This window comes from Aotus nancymaae, unplaced genomic scaffold, assembly GCF_030222135.1.
Source record: "Aotus nancymaae isolate 86718 unplaced genomic scaffold, 86718_ANA_hifiasm-v0.15.2.pri h1tg000020l, whole genome shotgun sequence".
Classification (NCBI taxonomy): domain Eukaryota; kingdom Metazoa; phylum Chordata; class Mammalia; order Primates; family Aotidae; genus Aotus; species Aotus nancymaae.
Window position 1 is genome coordinate 10,421,944 of NW_026988432.1, and position 19,747 is coordinate 10,441,690.

The 19,747-nt window shown below is 34.4% G+C and overlaps 1 protein-coding gene across 1 annotated transcript in view; it reads left to right on the forward strand.

The window, feature by feature from the left end:
* DSEL (dermatan sulfate epimerase like) overlaps positions 1-18,481 on the forward strand; it is a 33,727-nt gene extending 15,246 nt beyond the window's left edge. Inside the window, exon 3 of the mRNA XM_064379037.1 lies at positions 18,206-18,481. The gene's annotated coding sequence lies outside the window, so the exon portion shown is untranslated. The remainder of the gene's footprint in view (positions 1-18,205) is intronic.
* The last annotated feature ends 1,266 nt before the right edge of the window (positions 18,482-19,747 follow it).

Below are 19,747 nucleotides of genomic sequence, written 5' to 3' on the forward strand. Positions count from 1 at the left end.
AGGTTTTAGGGATATTTCTAATTTTTGCAAATTCAAGCAATTTTCTGTTAAAATTATTAAGTATATTCCATACTGTGCAAGAATTTGGTTTTTTTGTTACTTTGTTTGTACTAAGAGCCTTCCCTCTCACAGCTACCCAGTCTTCTTTTTTTTAACACACACACATATATATATATATAATCTAGAGCTGAAAGGTTCTGGATTCATATGATATGTACATCCTCAACTATTCTAGACAATGCCAAATTATTTTCCAAATTATGTAAGTTAACACTGTAATATGGAAGAGTTTCTGTTCTAGATTTTCTTCTGCACTTGATATTTACAGGATTTTTAATATGTTCCTGTCTGATGGGATAAAAGGATGTCAAATTATGATTTTCATTTACATTTCTCTGATTAGTAATGACTTAGAGCTTATACACACAAGTGTGTGTGCACATGTACACATATACCCACCCACCCATCCAAACCCACACATCCACCCAAATTCACACACATAGTCTTTATTTTTGCCTTGTGTGTTTCTTTTCTGGAGTGAAACTGGGGTCATTTCTTTTACCCCTTTTTTTATTCAGTTTTTTTTTTTTTTATTGACTCACTGAAGTTTACTATATATTATGAATACTAATCCTATTTTGGTTATATTTTATTGTGACTAACTTTTTGGCTTATGTTTTCTTGATTTTTGCAGAGTGACCTTTATGATAGCTTTAGATATACAGATGTTCTTAATTTGAAAGTAATCAAATATGTCAGTTTTCCTTTATTATTTATACTGTTTTTGCATCTTACTAAAAAATTTTCCCCAAGATGTTGGCCCTAAAAATATTTTCCTGTATTTTCTCCTAAGCATTTTTTATTGCTTAGGAGAAATAATAAATAAAACTTATTTATTGCTGCCTAACAATATTATCAGAAACCTAGTGGCTTGAAACAACATATTTTAATTATATCACAGTTTCTGTGGGTCAGGAATCAATCATGACTTAATTGGGTACTCTGGTTTATGGTCTTTCACAAGGCTGCAATTAAGTTGCTGGCTAGGGCTGCAATGTCATCTGAGACTCAACTGGGGAATCATATGCTTCCAAGCTCACATGATTGTCAGCAGGATTCAGTATCTTATAGATTGTTGAACCTAAAGCTTCAGTACTTTTCTGGTTGTTGCCTGGGGTCCGCCTTTAGTAGCTTACCATGTGGACCTCTCCTTATAGCAGCTTGCTTCATTAAAGCCAGGAAGAGAGTCAATAGAGAAACTCTGCCTACAATGTAGCCTAAATTATGAAAGTGACACCCCATCATCTCTGCAGCATTCTATTGGTTGAAAGCAAGTCACAGGTCCCACCTATACGCAGAAGGAATGGGCTACATAAGGGCGTTAATACCAGGAGATGGGGATAATTTTGAGGGGTCATATTACAGTCCATCTGCCACAGATTTTGTCTTTCATATATAAGTATTTAATCTACTTTATATTAATTATTATATCTATTCTGACTTTTTTCCTGTATGAATAACCTATTGTCCTAAATTGAAAAGATTGAATAATCTTTTTTTTTCCCCCACTAATCTTCAATGCCATCTCTACCAAATATCATGTCTCTGTATTTTGTAGGAGTCCTTTTTTGGCTTTCTCTTCTATTCTGCTGGCAAATTTGATTACATCAATGATGATATCACGCTGTCTTTATTACTGTAGTCTTGTTAGCCTTGAAATCTGGCAAGATGAGTCTTTATTTTCTTTCTCATTGTTGTCTTGGATTTTCTTAAACCTTTGTTCATCCATATGCATTTTATAATTAGTTTTCACAGTTCCTCAAAACAAACAAAAGAACAATGCATTTTAATTTTAAGTGCATTGTATGAGTTTTGGGAGAGTTGACCTCTTTAATGGGCATGGCATGAGTCTCCTTTTATTTAATACTTGGTAATTTTTTAGTAGATTTAAGTCAAAGCACTTTATATATTGTTATTACTGTGAATTATGTTTATTTTTAGTAATATGTTGTAACTCTTGCTAGTATATAGAAAATGCAGTTTATTTTTGTGTATTTATATTGTATCAGGGACCTTATTAAATCTTCTTATTAATTCAACAATTTGCCTGTAAACTCTTGGAGATATTTATGTACATGGTTTGGTAACGTGTAATTACTGAGAATTATATTTCCTTCTTTCTAATTTTATAACTTTTTAATATTCTTACATTTGTTAGGACCGTCTATGAAATACTGAATAGATATGGTAATATTTGTAATGGGTAGTCTTGTACTATTTATAATGTTAATAGAGTGCTTCTAACATTTCACTGCTTTCCAAGATGGATGCTGTGTGTATTTCATATGTTTACATGATCAGGATGTGATATTCTCTTCTATTGCTAGTTTGATACGTGACATTTTATCCTGAATGCATGATGAAATTTATTGAATGTTTTTGCTTCATCTTATGAAGATTCTCATGTGTTTTTTGCCTTTATCAGTTAATGTAATACATTATGTAAAACTCTTTCCTTATTTGAGATTCAATCAAACTTTGTTTGCTATGATAAAATGAGCCTGGGGATGATTTGTTTTATTTGTATAGTTTGCTGAATTTTCTTTGTTAATAATTCGTTTAAGATGTTTACATCAACAATTATAATTGTGATTTGCCTGTAATCATCTTTTCTCATATTGTACTTGCCTAATTTTGAAGTCAACATTATACTTGTCACATAAAATAAGTTGGAAATCTTCCATTTTTATGTTCTTTAGATGAGTTTGCATAATATTGAAATGATTTAATACTAGAATGTTCATTAGAACCTATTGGTAAAGTCATCTGACCATTGTATTTTGTTTGTGGGAAGATTTTTAACTATGTATAAAATTGTATTTTGTGCTTATAGGCTTATTCTATTTAGCTCACATAGTTATTTTGTAAGTCTGTTTTGGCAAGCTGTAGTTTTAAGAATTTGTCTTTTTTGGTCTCATTTGGTTATGTAGGCTGTGTTGTGTGGCGTGACCTTGACTGCCTGGGCTCAAGCCATCTCCCACCTCACCCTCCCAAATAGCTGGAACTACTGGTGCATACCACCAGACCTTGCTATTTTTTTTTTTTTTTTTTTTGGTAGAGATGAGGTCTTGCTTTATTGCCCAGTCTGTGTCCTTTTCTTTTTCACATTTATTGACCTAAATTTACTCAAAATGCGTTCTGTTGCCTCTTTAACTCTTCACCCCCTACATATTTTTTTCTATCTTTAGTATTGAGCATGTGTGCCTTATTTTCTTCTATTACTTAATTGGAGTTTGCCTTTTATATAAGTCTTTTTGAAGATTAACTTTTAGTTTTGGTTTGTTTCTAACTTCTATTTTATGTACATTTGCTGTTGCATTAACTTTGGTTCCTGATTTTACATATTTCCTTCATTCTATTTTTTTCTAATTTTCTTTTGATGTTGTGTTTTGTATCTTCTTTAATTTAGATATATGATCCACTCTTTTGGTCAGTGTCCTACTGCCAAAATCCACCAGGAATAAGCTGGATTTATTGCATATTGCAGTGAGAGAGATTTAAGAAGTGTGGCTTCTCTCTGGATTAGTTTCTCTCAGGAAGTAGGAGTAGTTGGGTATCTGAATAAACTTGTATAGAAGAAGAGATGAGTACAAAGAGGCTAAAACTATAATTGATGAAAAAGTACCCTTTGCATATATTAACTGGGAGACAGGAATGTGTACTATTTTGTGGTTTAGCAAATGTTTATACTTCTACTGTATTCAAACATGATTATGAAGTAGTGTCTTTTTCTTGATCCACTGTGGGAACAGAGTGGCTTTGTTCTGTGAAATATTCATGTTTAACAAGAGGATATTGGGCCTGGCTGATGGTAACAGACCAGCTCCTCAGTGTCAGGAGCTATTGTTTTTCCATTTGCATTTTAAAATTTTTATTATTTTTACTATACTAATTTAAGGCTATTAATTTATCTTTTAAACCATTTTGCTTATATTTCACATATTTTGATATGTAGTTTATCCATTAACCTTTCTAAGTGTTTTCTGAATTCCAGTGAAATTCATGGTTGAGTTATTCTTAAATTTATATACTGCTATTTATCTTTTGTTATTATTTTTATCTTAAGTATGTTGGAACTTCGTTTAGTATTAGTTTGACATGTAAATTTTCATTTTGATATTATCAAACATTTTGTGGTCTGATGTTTTTAATATACATACTGTAAATAGATGATAGCAGGATTTTCACTCACATTCTAACAATCATTGTCTTTTATCTGAAGTGTTTATATCCATATGATTATTGATATGCATGGATTTATTTATAATTAGTATGTACGTTCTGTCTATACCTCTTTTAACTATTAATATATTCCTTTTTAATTTATTTCTTTCTTGAATTATTTTGAGATGATTAATGCTTCCCTTCCTTTTATTAAAAACAATGCATCCTACTCTTTTATACATCCAATATTTATCTATATTTATTTCTATGTTTATGTTTTTCTTTCTGTACCATCATACTGTTCAAGCCTTTTTTCTGTGCTCATTTTTTTCTGCCTTAAGTGTATCTTTAATATTTTCTCAATTTTTGTTTGCCTAAAATATGTCTTTTTATGACATTCATTCTTGCAAGGTAAGTTGACTGTACATACAGTCCTAGGTTTACAGCCCTTTTAATATATTATTCAACTTACCTCTTTTTACTACTTCTGTTTTTTCAGTGAAATAGGAAGCAGAACAATAGATGAGAAAAAAGATGGGGGAAGAGGTCTTGGAGGCTGAGAAGAGAAAAGGAGGTATAAAATAGGCATAGTCATCTAGGAGATTGAGAGAGTAAAGGGGATGAAGAGGGGAAATTTTGTACCGTTGCTAGACAGCTCTAATGGCCTTCTTGAAAGTAATGACTGTTCACTTAATGTAAGGAACCTGGTTTACCTCAGCTCTGTTCAGCTAGCTAGATTGGCCAGATTGTGTTTTCCCCAGGAGTGAGAAGATGACAGAAAAAAAAAAAAGTAGAGATAATATTGCATGCAAGGGACTGATTATAGAGGGTAAAGTGACTTATGAGAATATGAGGCTTAGGAAACACTGTAAAAGGGATTTTAGATTCTGGTGGCATCCAAGACTGTTGGATTGGAGGTACTAGCTGGTAAGATTAACTAAATAAACCAGTTATTGTTATTTTCAAAATTGCCTCGTAAGCACAGAAGGCTAGGATAGCTCAAATCATCATTGCTGCATTCCAGGGAGTTGGAAGGAAGAAGAGAAGAGAGCAACATCCCAGATGACTCTTTTCTGAAAAGAGCCTTTCAACCAACAACTTCCACTTTCTTGAGGTATAATTTTGTAGAAAGGAATTTCTGGAATTACTTGAGTTGTTAAAAACATGAAAGCAGACACCTCCACAGATTCAGATTTCCATGGCCTGGAGGAGAGGGTAAAATGGGTTACCAGCATCTGCATTTTTTAAATGCTCACCCTCCAAAGGATTCCACTGTGTAGTGGAGGGAAATCCACTGCATTAGGCAGGTGAATAGTCCATTCTTGTTTTCTGCAGTACTTATGTCATATAACATTGTTGCAAACACTGAATTAGTGAATGATACCCTATTGCTCCTGGGGAAATACAGTGTTAGGGGTCCCAGAAGGCTTTGGTCACTGAAATTTTATCCATCAGTCAATAACCTTGGTTCATGAGTGTTTCTGTTTAAAGACACCTTATATAATAAATATTATTGATTGGTCTTCAACATTGAACTCACAGCCAGCAGTGCTGTAACTCGTACCTGTATGAAGCTTATCTAACACTTGTATTTTCTTTGTAAGGCATATCACACATAGCCTTCTTGAGCCTAGGAACACTAGACAGCCCTGCAGGTCTACACTTTGGGGCCAATTTAAACAGCAAACTCACTAACAAAAATCACACAGAAAAGTGTGAAAAACATGGTATTAAATAAACCCTGAAAAGTACACTTGTTTATAGCATGAAAGTAGAAACAAGCAGGCAAAGTACTACCTTGTTCACCCTTAGCTGGGAATGTGCTCACTCTTCAGGTAACTTAAATTTTTTGCCACTCTGCATATATCTGCAAATGACCATTGACAGTGATTATTGATTTTTGAGGTAATATAAATATTAGCAAGAAGACAAATTTACAAATGCAAATCTACACACCATAAGGATCAACTGTTTCTGAAGTTCTTTCCTCTCTGTATCTGATGGCTCTGGTTTTTCAGAGGTCTCTGCTTGAACAACAGCTCCCACATCCACTCTCCCTTCTGTCCACCTGTGCTGTCTCTGTCCCACTTTAACAAGAATTCTTCTGTCTCTTTCAACAATTTGCAAAAAGTTTTGTTTTAATCTTATCCTTTCGCTCATTTTCAGCATTTTTAAAAATAATGTTCTTTGCTCTCATTATAGTATAGTATTGTGGAAGGAGGACATCTAGAAAAGTCCCTTTTGTATTAAAAAATAGATATGTTTTGAAAAATGTCTTTAAAAATAAAGAGAAATATGAGGGGCACCCCAAAAACCCTCTCTGAGAAATATCTACTAGCATTTTTCTGAATGTCCTTTCACTTTTAGGTTTAGAAAGGTACATGAATAAATAAAGTGATCTGAATTGGGATTAAAAGTATAATCTACTTTTCAATGATAAAGTAAATATAGATCCAGTAATATTAATTCTCATATAACTCTCGAGCTAATTGCTAATTTATTTGGGTATATTTTAAGTTTATTCTTCCCAATAGCTTTCTAAAGTACTTTATAGTATTTCCAATTCAATAATTAATGGATGAAACATATTGTGCACAATAAGAACTAATCTTATTTTTCTCATGTGCCCTAAAATATATTTCAAGTGGATTTATGGCTTAAATGTAATCACAGGCATTTCAGATTACTATGAGGAAATAATTGCTTATATAATATTGAGGGTAAAAGAGGTAGGACTAACTAATCATTAGACAAAAGCCAGGAACTGTGTAAAAAAATATTGAAATGTTTACATACATATTTTTATATCTTCTCTATATCCAAAAAACAATAACAGTAACAGCACTAAAAAAGAGCACCAAATTAGAAAACATGATTGTACTATAAACTGGTAAACATTTAATATTTTTAATGTAGAAAAAGGTTTATAAATCTTTAAGTAAAAGAGAAAATTTTCAACTTAAAAAGAGAAATCAAAATGATAAAATATGTTAAAACAATCTGTTTTACCAGTTCAGGTATGCGTACTGTTACTTTTCTTCCATTTTTTAATTATTTCTACTTAATGTCTTCCTCCTACTACTTACTAAATGGAGGAAAAAGACATACAGGAAAAAAAAACGTCTAAAATTTATTGGAATTTAATCAGAAGTTTTCAGGACTAATTCCAAACAAAATGAAGAACGACCTAAAATCCCATGTGGGCAAAGCTTTCACTGCTTCTCACTGGTATAAAGTATCATGATAGAGGACTGGTTCTGCTCACCTAAACAAATGACAATTGTGTGTGAGGGCCAAAATTGCATGCTTATACCATTTCGTGCCATTGACATTGGTGGTTCATGCAAAAGGCCAGTTCATTTTAGTTCACCTTGTTTGCTTAGTTTGTTGTTTTTTAAAAGGACCACCTACTGGATCATTGTTACTAGAGCTAGAAGAGCTGCCTACATTAGGTACATATTATACAGAAATCAGCCATCTTCCCTTACCCTTAACCCCTAAAAAACCATTAGGAACTTCTGTCGAACTTAAATTATCAGCCTAAAATTTCCTCTCAAGGTAATTCTATTTCAGGTGTTTTCTTGTTCTTTCCTACACACAGACTTGCTTTGGGGTCATGCTTTCCAACTTTCAAGGCCTCTCTACATTCAAATTCTGAAAAAAAAGGGGGGTGGGTATGGGATTGGTTAAAAGTCACTTCAGTTTCAAAAATGTCCTGGGCTCCTTCAGTGATCAGTGGTCATCACAGAGACCAGCTTGGCATCTCAAGCCATAGATGAGGGATTCATTTTTCTCAACCCACAAAATATTTCTTCTCTCAAGCCAAGAGGCCCAACTTAAGTTAAAACTAAGGCTACATTAAGGCTACATCTCTTTTGTTTGTTTCTTGGTTTAGACAGTAGGGGAGAAGTAACATGGCCAAAAGTCAAAAATAAGCACTTAACACTAAACTTAGAAAAATCACTGTTGTTTATTTGTTTCTATGATTGTTTTTAAGTATTGTGAAAGAGAAAGTGTAACAGTATATCAAAATGTAGGTTATCAGCTATTGTCATTCTTGTTCATATTCTATGTTTTGTATAGAATTATTCTATTATCCTAGCTTTCCATTTAGGATGATGTCAATTACCATGAAAATGATGGGAGTGAGTACTCCTCAGGTACATCCTGTTTACTTCTGAGTGCTCCATTTCAGATGCTTTTAAGAACGGCACACTGTGACAGACCTACACATGGCCAATGCTGACTGCTTTTAGGCACTTACATTTTCTGTTTTCTTCAGGAGGTAAAGCATGCCCACATGTCTAGTTCCTTGAATAGTTCCCCAGAAGAGGGGCATTCTTTTTCATTGTGATATTTACTTTAAATCTGGCTCAGTGGAAGTGATGGTGTTTAGGATTTGGATTTCAAAACCCTAAGAAAGTTTCCTTACCTCTCTTTCTTTCTTCCTTTATTTCTTCCTTCCTTCCTATCTTCCTTCCTTCCTTCCTTCCTTCCTTCCTTTCTTTCTTTCTCTCCTTCTCTCCTTCCTTCCTTCCTTCCTTTCTTTCTTTCTTTCTTTTTCTTTCTTTCTCTCCTTCCTTCCTTCCTTCCTTTCTTTTTCTTTCTTTCTCTCCTTCCTTCCTTCCTTCCTTCCTTCCTTCCTTTTTCTTTCTTTTCTTTTCTTTCTTTCTTTCTTTCTTTTTTTTTGAAGTTTGGATTTTTTATTGTATTTTTTCATTATTATACTTTAGTTCTGGGATACATGAGCACAACATGCAGGTTTGTTACATAGGTATACATGTGCCATGGTGGTTTGCTGCACCCATCAACCCCTCATCTACATTGAGTATTTCTCCTAATGCTATCCCTCTTCTAGCCCCTTGCCCCTCAACAGGCCCCAGTGTGTGATGTTCCCCTCCCTGTGGCTATGTGTTCTCATTGTTCAACTCCCACTTATGAGTGAGAACATACAGTGTTTGGTTTTCTGTTCCAGTGTTAGTTTGCTGAAAATGATGGTTTCCAGCTTCATCCATGTCACTGCAAAGGACATGAACTCATCCATTTTTTACTGCTGCATAGTATTCCATGGTGTATATGTGCCACATTTTCTTTTTCCAGTCTATCATTGATGGGCATTTGTGTTGGTTCCAAGTCTTTGCTATTGTGAACAGTGCTGCAGTAAACATATGTGTGCATGTATCTTTATAGTAGAATGATTTATAATTCTTTGGGTATATACCCAGTAAACGGTTTGCTGGGTCAAAGGTTATTTCTGGTTCTAGATCCTTGTAGAATTGCCACACTGTCTTTCACAGTGGTTGAACTAATTTACACTCCTACCAACAGTGTAAAATGATTCCTGTTTCTCCACATCCTTTCTAGCATCTGTTGTTTTCTGAGTTTTTAATGATCGCCATTCTAACAGGCACTGGCATGAGATGGCATCTCATTGTGGTTTTGATTTGCATTTCCTTAACTTTCTAAGATTTGCCAGGGGTAATATAGTGAAGAGCCAAGAAAAAATCCAAATGTAGTTATTTCACAAGACATTCATTATTTTCTTCATTTTACACATTATTTTCTTCATTTACCTCTAAATCAAAGAAAGGTAAAAGAGAGGAAGAATAAAGTAGAAACATTCTCAGCCAGCTTCTGGGTTGTTAGTAAATTTGCCTCATTAGTAAATCCAAGCATTTTACAGCCAGAAATAGAAATAGTATTAGCAAATCATTAGTATTATAGCTGATGGGTTAAACCAGTACTGGAATGCTATTACTCAAGAAGAATAGCTAGCATGGAAAAAGTTATAAGTAAGATATAAATTCTGGGAAACTAATATTTAAGGGGAAGGCAGAAGTTTAAAAAGGTAACTGAGGAGAAGCAGTGCTTTAATTGCATCCTATACGTTTTGATATGTGATATTTTCACTGTTCAGATTATGTTCTATTTTTATTGTTATTTTTATGCATGCTTTAAATTTATCACTCTTAATTTCCAAATACATAGGGATTAGTAGTTATGTTTTTTGATAGCACTGTGATAAAAATATTGTATATTAATACCTGGAGATTTTTTGAAACTCACTTTATCATTCTGCATATGGTCAATAATTGGAAATTATTTATGTGTCCTTGAAAACAAAGTGTATTCTGAAATGTTTGGGCATAGTGTTTTCTATATGTCCATTAGGAGATCACATTATTTAAATTGTATAAGTCATCAACAACACATTGGTGAGTGTGTACACACACAGTTTTTTCTAACTTGGAGAGGTGCTTTAAAATCTCTTATTAAGATGGCTTTGTTTCCTAGTAGTTGTGTCAATTTTTGCTCTATGTATATTTCTGCTATTATATTTACTTCTCATTGATGTAGGCTAAATACCTATGAGTAGAATGCCAGGGTTGTATTATGTGTGTGTTGAATTTTTAACATTTATCTTTATTAATTTTAACCTAAAAGCGCTCATGAGGTGTTGTTAATCATAGGTAAAGATACTAGATGTGTCACTGCAAATAATAGGTGTTCCCCTCCCTTTGCCTTAGTCCTTACCCTTAGAACAATGTGATGAGAAGTAGGCCAGTTGTCCTATACAAGTAGCTAGACAGCCTGATAGCTAGGGATAAAGAAAAAAATAATTTTTCTCTGCTTATAAAGGGGAAGGAGGCAGCTGCATTCCCACCCTTCTGAAAGGGACTCCTTCCTTCAGCCTTTCAGCATGCATGTATATGAATCTCTCTCAGAGCCAGCTAGCCCCTTGTGACCCAGTTTTTATGACCTAGAGATGTGTCCAGATTCTTGGAGACCATTCGCCTTTGATATGTAAATACCCAGGAAAGTAACTGCTCTTATTTTTTCAGGTACCTTGGACTCTTAACCTGGAACCTAGTACAATTGTAACCATTTTAGTAAAATGAGAAGTTTGTCTCCCTCATTGGGTCAAAACAACTAAGTAGACAAATGGCTACAGATTTAATTGAGATCTCTAATGGTTTGTGAAAATATTTCTAGGAGGTGAGGGCTTTTTACAGAAACAGTGAAAAATCTAGGAAAGTTTTATTTCCCTCTATGTAGTATATTTATCTGTTTAAGAAACTGAAAAACAGTTTTCAAAAGTGTTTATACCATTTTACATTTCCACCAGCAGCACATGAGAATTCTAGTTTCTCCAAATCCTTGCTGATACTTGATGACAATCATTCTGTTAAATTTTACCATTCATGTGGATATGGAGTTTGCTTGTTGTTGTTTTTTTTTAATGGAATCTTAGGTAATTGATTTTAAAATTATATTTTTCTAAAACAATAATTTTCAATTAATTTTTTTAAGTACTGACTAGACTTTATTCAACAAATTTTTATATATCTTTTTATTTCATTCAATAGAGTATATATTTATACATCCCATATGATGTATTATGCAATCATAGGATATTTACAGCTGTATGTTGTTTTAAAATATTTAGAGTTTTCTCTTCTGTCCTTCTGTTAATTTTATAATTTAATTTCATTGTGGTTAAGAAGATGCTTTGTATGATTTCGATTACTGCAATTACTGAGCATTATTTGATGCTCAGAATATTGTCTATAAATGTACCATAACATGATAAATACACACAAGCACTTAGAAAGGATGAATATACTGATATTTTTATGTATTACACTTTATAATTTTCATTTAGGTCAAGCTAGCTGACAGTATGTATATCGTTATTAATTTTCCTTCGACTAGGATAATTTTTTTTAAATTTCTGTAGTACAGGTCTGCTGTCAAGACATTATTTGCCTCTCACCCAAATAGATGCACTCTCTAGAAAGCACTTTGAATATACTGATACTTTTATGTGTAGCACTTTATAATTTTTGATAAGGTCAAGCTGGCCAATAATGTGTATATCATTATTAATTTTCCTTCAACAGGAAGATTTTATTTAAAATTTCTGTGGTACAGATCTGATGACAGGACACTATTTCCCTCTCACATTAATAGACACACTCTCTCATTGGAAAATATTTTCATTTTGTTTTAAATTTTTGAAAAATATTTTCACTGGAAATGGAAATCTTAGGTTGAAAATATTCTAAACTTTTGAAATATTATTACACTGTCTTCTGGTTTTTATTGTTTTTGATGAAAGTCAGCAAACATTAATATTATTGTTCCCATGTATGTAAAGTGTTCTCTTTCTCTTTCTTCTTTGAAGATTTTCTTTTAAGGTTTGAATTAACAGTTTGATTATGATGTGTCTAGGTGTGATTGTTTTTGTACTAGTTCTACTGCTGTTAGAACTCCCAGATTTGGGTTTGAATATACAGTGCAGAGTAAGCCCAACACTGGCACATCAGTGCATAGGAGCAGAGAAAAGTTTATTTGATTTAGCCAAGGCGTGAGAGTGGGAGAGGCAAACTCTCAAGTCTGACCTGCTTTTGAAGGAGATTTTATGAGTAAGGAAGTTGAGTGTGAGGTAAGAACCTTCCGTGATCAAAGCTGTTTGCCTCCCTCCTCAGACTGAACTTCTAGATGCCATCAAAGAGGTCTGTATGACCTAAGAATCATTGTTCTTTAAAAGAAGAACAATTTCATTAATCTTGCAGGCAACCCCTGGGGACTTAGAAAATAAAGTTAATCAATTATTAGTGACTACTCTCTACCAAAATAACTACATGTAAGCAGTCATGCATGAAGGAAGAAAAGGACAAAGAGAAAAGTAAAGCAAACACTTTATGATTTTTATAATATAGGATCAGTTACACTAATTAAGATTGATGAATTTCTTAAATTCATAAAATTGTGCCTTTCTCAACTTAGGGAAATTTTTGTCCATTAATTCTTCAAATATATTTCAACTCCATATTTTCCCTCCTTTTCTTCTAGAATGGTATTTATGTGATATTTAACCTTTTGTTTTGGAAAGTTAACTTGGCTAAACTCAAAGTGCAAACTGAGTTCCCTATTGTTGACAGCAGCCGAGGTGTATTTTCAGTTCTTTTAGCTTTGTCAGTACTGCTTGGAATCTGTTGCATGCAAGTGTAGTTTCTGGATCTGCCAGAGATTCAGTCAGAGTTTATGTGCAGAATTTGGTGCTACCCTTCTGTGGTTTTCTTTTCTCTGTGATTTTCCCCATTTAAAAGTTTTCTAATTTCATTAGTAGCCTTGACATCTGTCTTCTAATTCTTTAAGAGAGTCAGATTACAGGTTTCTGGCTATTTTAGCTGCTCAATGTTAAGCCAACTTGCTGAGAAGGCCACAAAGATTTTCAAAGATAAAATATTTCTTAAGTAGGATGATGAGGACACATTCTCTGTGTGTTGATTTTCCATTTGTATTTATTTGTGTGCATTTATTAATTTGTATTTCCTTATACTAAAGAGTTTTCAATTTATTATACTATAGTAGATAGCAGACAATCTTCAAGAAGAAAGAATTTTAGAGTATGAAGGAATCTTTGTGATCACCTAGACTGCGTATGCAGAAAATTATACCTAGATAACATAAGTGACGTTTCTTATTGGCATATTGTTAATGACAAAATTAGTATGGGAAAACCTCCTGAAAGTTCCCCCGAAGCTTACTATTAAACAAAAAGACATGAATATCTTAAATGGTCTTGAATTTATTTTATTACATTATTTTATTTTAGACAACAAATCTGTGTTTAAAGTCTAGGTATTTCTTGAACAGAAGGGCTTAGTACTGCAAAATGATAGGCATTCATTGTGAATTGGAATATTGGAAATCTACAGTTTATAGGTAAACTTAGAAAAACAAGTTGAGTATTCTGTCAGAATTTATTCTCACTAGCAACAAATTTGAAAAAAAAATGTTTCTTTATCATTGGTTCTCAAGTTTCTTGAAACAACAGGATTTTCTTACTAGCAGTGCCCCCTTGATATTATTCATCAGTTTTTCATTTGACCACACTCCTGTAATACTTCAATAACCTTGAAATAAAACTCAGATCTCAAAATACACTTTTCTCTTCCAAACAGAAAAAAACCTGCAGATAAAAGAAAATAAAAACTCCCAAAGACACTTTGGAAGGTTTTTGATCTGCTAATGTAACTATTCACAGCTTTTAGAGACCATTCAGCATAGAGACTCATACCCATTCCTGCAGACTCCAGTTAAACAAGCATCCTTGAAATTACTGTCACTTTCAGTAAAGAGCTGGGACACATAATGCAAAAGAGGAGAATGGATCCCAGTTCTCAACATTAAGTTTCCATTTGTTTTCTAGTTCTTTTTTATCTTTCATGGAAATATATAATCCTCAAACTGAATAACAGAGGCTTCATGATGTGTGCATTCACTCCTCAGCATAGGTCATTACTGATCAAATTATATTTTGTTTGAATTCTCCATAAAGATATACCTTGGTTACTTGCTATTGGTGATTCTGATGTATCTTATGGTCACTGAAACTATCAACTTTATAAGGCATAGTAGTTATGCAATTTACTTTTCAGATAACGATATAAGAGACTATTAAAGCCAGATTGACCTTTTCTAACAAGTGTCAAAAATACTAATTTTTTCTTAAATAAATTGATTATGTGCTATAAAATAATAAGAATTTTTGGAAAAATGAGTGTTTGAGAAAGCATTAGGGTAAAATTTTTCTAGCTAGAATTATCTAATTACTTTGGAAATTTGTCCTCAACATGAATATAGGATAAGGCTTTCTAAGTATAACAAAATTTACATGCTTGGGTTTCACTCCTGGTAAGGGACAAGTTAGCTACCATTGAATCAACTTCCCATAGATAGTTGCTGTAAACTCTAGAGAAAATACAAAAATGAACAAACGACACTGGGGAATGATCAAAAGTTAGCAGAAACTGGCAAGTAAACCACCATTGGCAAAAGGGAATGGTGGGAGTGATTTTCATATTTTCATCACTTCTAGCCTGAGGCCACCCCTTGTCTGAACCACACATGGAAGCAAAAATAATTAATACAAATAAAAATAAATAAAAATAAATCTTCACTGGGAAGTGAAAGATGAAACAGGAAAAGGAGAGTACCTGGGATTGGAGGCACAAATTCTCTTCATTTGATCTGCTTAGCTGGCAGACTCACCACAAATGCTAAAGACAGAGTCTTAGTAGGCAAGGTAAGAATAGAATAACTGAACAAAGACTTGGCCTGCTACTCAAGACCATAAATGCAATTTGAGAAAAACCCAGTAAAAGAAAATCTTGACACATTTGACAGCATAAAACTTTAAGAAGAGAATAATTGAGTAGGAAAAAACACCAGAACAAAGTCAAGAGACATATGGAAAATGAAAGAATATATACCACTGTATCACTGATAAAGGGCTGATATCTTAATCATAGGAAACTCATAATATGAGAGAAAAAGTCACAAAAAGCTCATGACAATGGATTTAAAAAAATAGACAATCTACCAGAAACATATTTAAAACCTCTTTGAGCATATGGAAAGATGTTCAGCCTCTCTGATAATCAAAAGATACACATAAAAACCATCATATTATCAGACTGACAAAATTAAGATGTATAATAATACACTGCTAACAAGTATATAAAATACTCTGCTTGCAAGAGTATGTGGAAACAATAACTTTCTTACATATCTAATAGGAATGCAAACTGGTAAATCCTTTTTTTTTTTTTGAGATGGAGCCTCACTCTGTCGTGCAGGCTGGAGTGCAGTGGCACGATCTCGGCTCACTGCAACCTCCTCCTACCAAGTTGAAGCAATTCTCTGCCTCAGCCTCTCCAGTAGCTGGGATTACAGGTGCCCTCCACCATACCCAGCTAATTTTTTGTAATTTTAGTAGAGACAGGGTTTCACCATGTTGGCCAAGCTGGTCTTGAACTCCTGACCTCATGATCCACCCGCCTTGGACTCCCAAAGTGCTGGGATTACAGGCATAAGCCGCCGCATCAGGCAGGTAAAATCCTTAATGAGGGAATTTGGAAATATCTTTAAAAACAAAACAAAACTAGATATGTGTTAACCTTTCATCCACAGTCCAAATTCTAGGAATTTACTCTGAATATCCAACTCATTCAATACAACACTATGTATATATTTTATAAATTTTTCATACATTGATGTTTTATTTAATATCAAATATTTCATATTCTGTATTCTATATTTTCTTATTTAAAAATAAAATCAAACCAATACCTATGCATAAATTTGAAGATAGAATTAAGTGAAGGAAAATAGCCCTCAAAAATAAACTTCTAGTTGGGATTCTGCCTTCTCTTTATAACATGACTAGCATTCATTTTTTTCAGCAGAATGATCACACTATATTTCTAATTGAGAAATTTCTTTTTTCTAAAACTTATTTGAACATTGTTCTTTCTACATCTCTGTTTTCATGCAACTCTTCTTTAGAGGCGATGTGGACTTTAGGTCTCTGGGAAGGGGCACCTGAGGATACTACTGGTCTTTGTGACAGATAAGTGTGGTCAGAATATTTGGTGGCTGTGTGTCAGGGGCTTTGTTGGGCCTCTCTGTTATGCAAATATATCACTCCGAGGCTCTCTACTTGAGGAAATGTTTGTTTCCATTTTTAATCATCCTGGAATGAGATGCTGAGGGTGGTTTCCCTTTGTTTTCCCACAGACCTTCACTATAGTCTTGTTAAAGTTCTGTCCAAAGTACCGTTATGCTTTGAGGAATGAAGGAGGCCTGCTTGTGTTCCAGATGTAGTAGTCATGTTCTCTGCCTGAACACAAAATAGGGCATTTCAGTGGTCTACATGCCACAGAGAGTGTCCCTAGTACAATGGCAATGTCCCTAAAGTGGTCAGCTTTGGATGTAGCACTGAGACAGTCTGGTAAAGACACAGGTGAGAAAGGGGGTGAGGGATGAGTAAGGAGAACACGTGAAACCACCATCAGGAATTTGAGGAATTTACCTGGACTAATTTAGGGCACTTAGACCACCATATCCAAATAAAACCAGTAATATGGATATTAAAATGGAGTGTAATATTCCTATTATTTTCATTTTGGAAATGTGAAAATGGAGACAGGCACATTACTTGGAGTTGCCTACTGCATACTCCAAATTTAAAGCCTCATTGTAAAATGAAGTAAATGTCATATACTATTGTAATAGGGTGGGATGCAAGAGGGCCCAGCTCCCTCCCTGATTTGATGTACACGAGGTTCTTGGCCTCTCTTTGCCCCAAGAAGTGAGGGAAGGGGCCCTGGAGATACGGTGAGCTTACCATTCAAGTAAATATCAGACCCAAAGAGTTAGCAGAGAGCGAGTTATTAGACAGAGAGAGAGAGAGAGAGACAGAAGGAGAGAGAGCTCTCACGCTGCTGTGGGAGGGGAATCCGGAGGGGATATCCGCACTGGTAGAGAGAGAGGGAGAGACAGCTCCCACGCAGTTGTGGGAGGGGATCCCAGAGAGGGAAATCGGCACAGGTAAAGGGCAGGGGGATTTTAACCCAGAGTTATTCCCACCCCATTCATGTTCTTGTTCAACGAGAGGAGTTCATTCAAACTTCCTCTGGAGTGATTGATGGGCTCTGATCCCAGATTGGTTGCTTGGGCCCATAACAGAGCCCCTCCTCCCAGGGCCTTTGGCGGGCTTTCTGAACAAAGAAGCTCACCTGGAATTTCTACCTAGCCTGGGGACGGGAAAGTCAGACAAATAACTTTACATTTGAAGCCCCTCTTGTCCCCAGATGGGGGTGTGGATGGAGGTATGGCGCTGGGAAATTACTGCCTTTGAAACACAGGCAATTTTTCTTAACACAGTCCCTCACTATTCCATAATATAGACAGTTGCATTTTAATAGTAAGCTATTAATATGAACATGGTCATGAAACGATTTATCTCAAAAGTTTGTATTTAAACTTGAGAAGCTGAGAAATGAAGGATGCTTCTTGTGTGGCTTTTTATGCTGCCTGCTTCCTTTGCAAACTTAGACTCAAACTGCTGCCTACCTACGTGGAAAGTGCTTAGTGTTGCTTTGTTTGGTATTGTTTTGTTTCTTCACAGAAAAGGGAAGGCAAAAGGAAAAGAGAAAAGGGAAAGAAACACAGAGAAAAGAACAGACTAAGCTTCTCAGGAGTAAAGGCAGACAGACTTCAATCCCAACACCATGGAGACTAGGGGAAACCGGCGTGGCCCAGAGCTGTCACTCTCACTCTCCTCTTGCTTGGACAGCTGCCAGTATTCAGAATCAGCCTGTCTTGTTGCCCACTGAGCTTCATGCTTGCAGACAAACACATCATCTGTGCCAAAAACCTTTCGCCCAGTTCTGACACTTCCACTTTGAATCCCATGACTCTTCTCGATTGTACCACTGATGGTCCAGGACACAAAAAGCCCTCAGGCCATTTGATTTAGGATTTGAACAATGGAGAGATGATCATGATCAGAAGAAAAATCCTTTACACTTGACAAAGGCAGAAATAAAAATCCAGTTCGAAATTGACTTTTGAGACTGGAGAATAATGGGATACTTCACCCATGTTACTTTCTGTTTTGCAAACGAAGTGTCTTTTTGTGTTAGAATTTTCAGGAGCCTCATCCACTAACCGTAAGGTATTTGCACATGCAATTAAAATCTCCAGATTTTTCTTTTTAAGGAACTACTCCAAAAAGCTTTCCTTTCCTTTGAAAGTATACCACTGAGTTTTGAAAAGTACCGGATTTTGCCTGAGTTCTGTAAAATGTTGTCTGTGTTTCTACATAGCATGACAGATGGTCAAAACCATGTTTTCCCTTGATTTTGTGTCTACTGAGTTAGTTATTACTCCTAGCTTGCTGCCATCTACAAATCTTAAAAACATGCCCTTTATCTGTCTTCCTCCAGGTTATTAATTAAAATTTTAACAAAGCAGGGCTAACAGCCAACCCACTATAGGGCTTTGTTAAAGAATATTGTACTTTGCAGTTTGATGTTTATTAACATTCTTTGGCCACCTAGCTACAATATAACTCAATTTTCTGTGAAAAACTATTAATCATCCTATTTTTTCCTTGTCTTTGATATGAGATAAATTTTATAGCACTATTTCTCATACCATCTGTTGTGAGGGATAGTTTGCTTTTTAATTTACAATTGTCAGAGACCTATGCTTTTGTAAAATACAATTAAAAACAAACATAAAAATAAAATTATTAGAAAAATGAAATAAAAGAAATGAAACTAATAATTTTATTATTAGATTTAACAGATCAAATATTTCAATACTCAAATGTACAATAAGAAAGGGTTGCAAAAAATGCACACATTTTTCATTAAAATCATTTTTATAGGTAATTTATATAAAAAATATTATTACAGTTGCAACTTTCTATTGTTCCACAACTATAATCAAACAAAGGTTATAAGTGAAGTAGCAATCCCGGTACTAAACTTCCATATGTGCATTTTGAATCAATCATGTATGTCAACGAAGTGATAAACTTGCTTTTTTGGTTGTTAATTTATATAATCTAGGTTGGATAAATGACGGTGTCACTCATAGGGGATAGTGTCGATCTTAAACGTTTATGCATTGATTTCATAACACTCAGTGGAGAAGCTAGTCT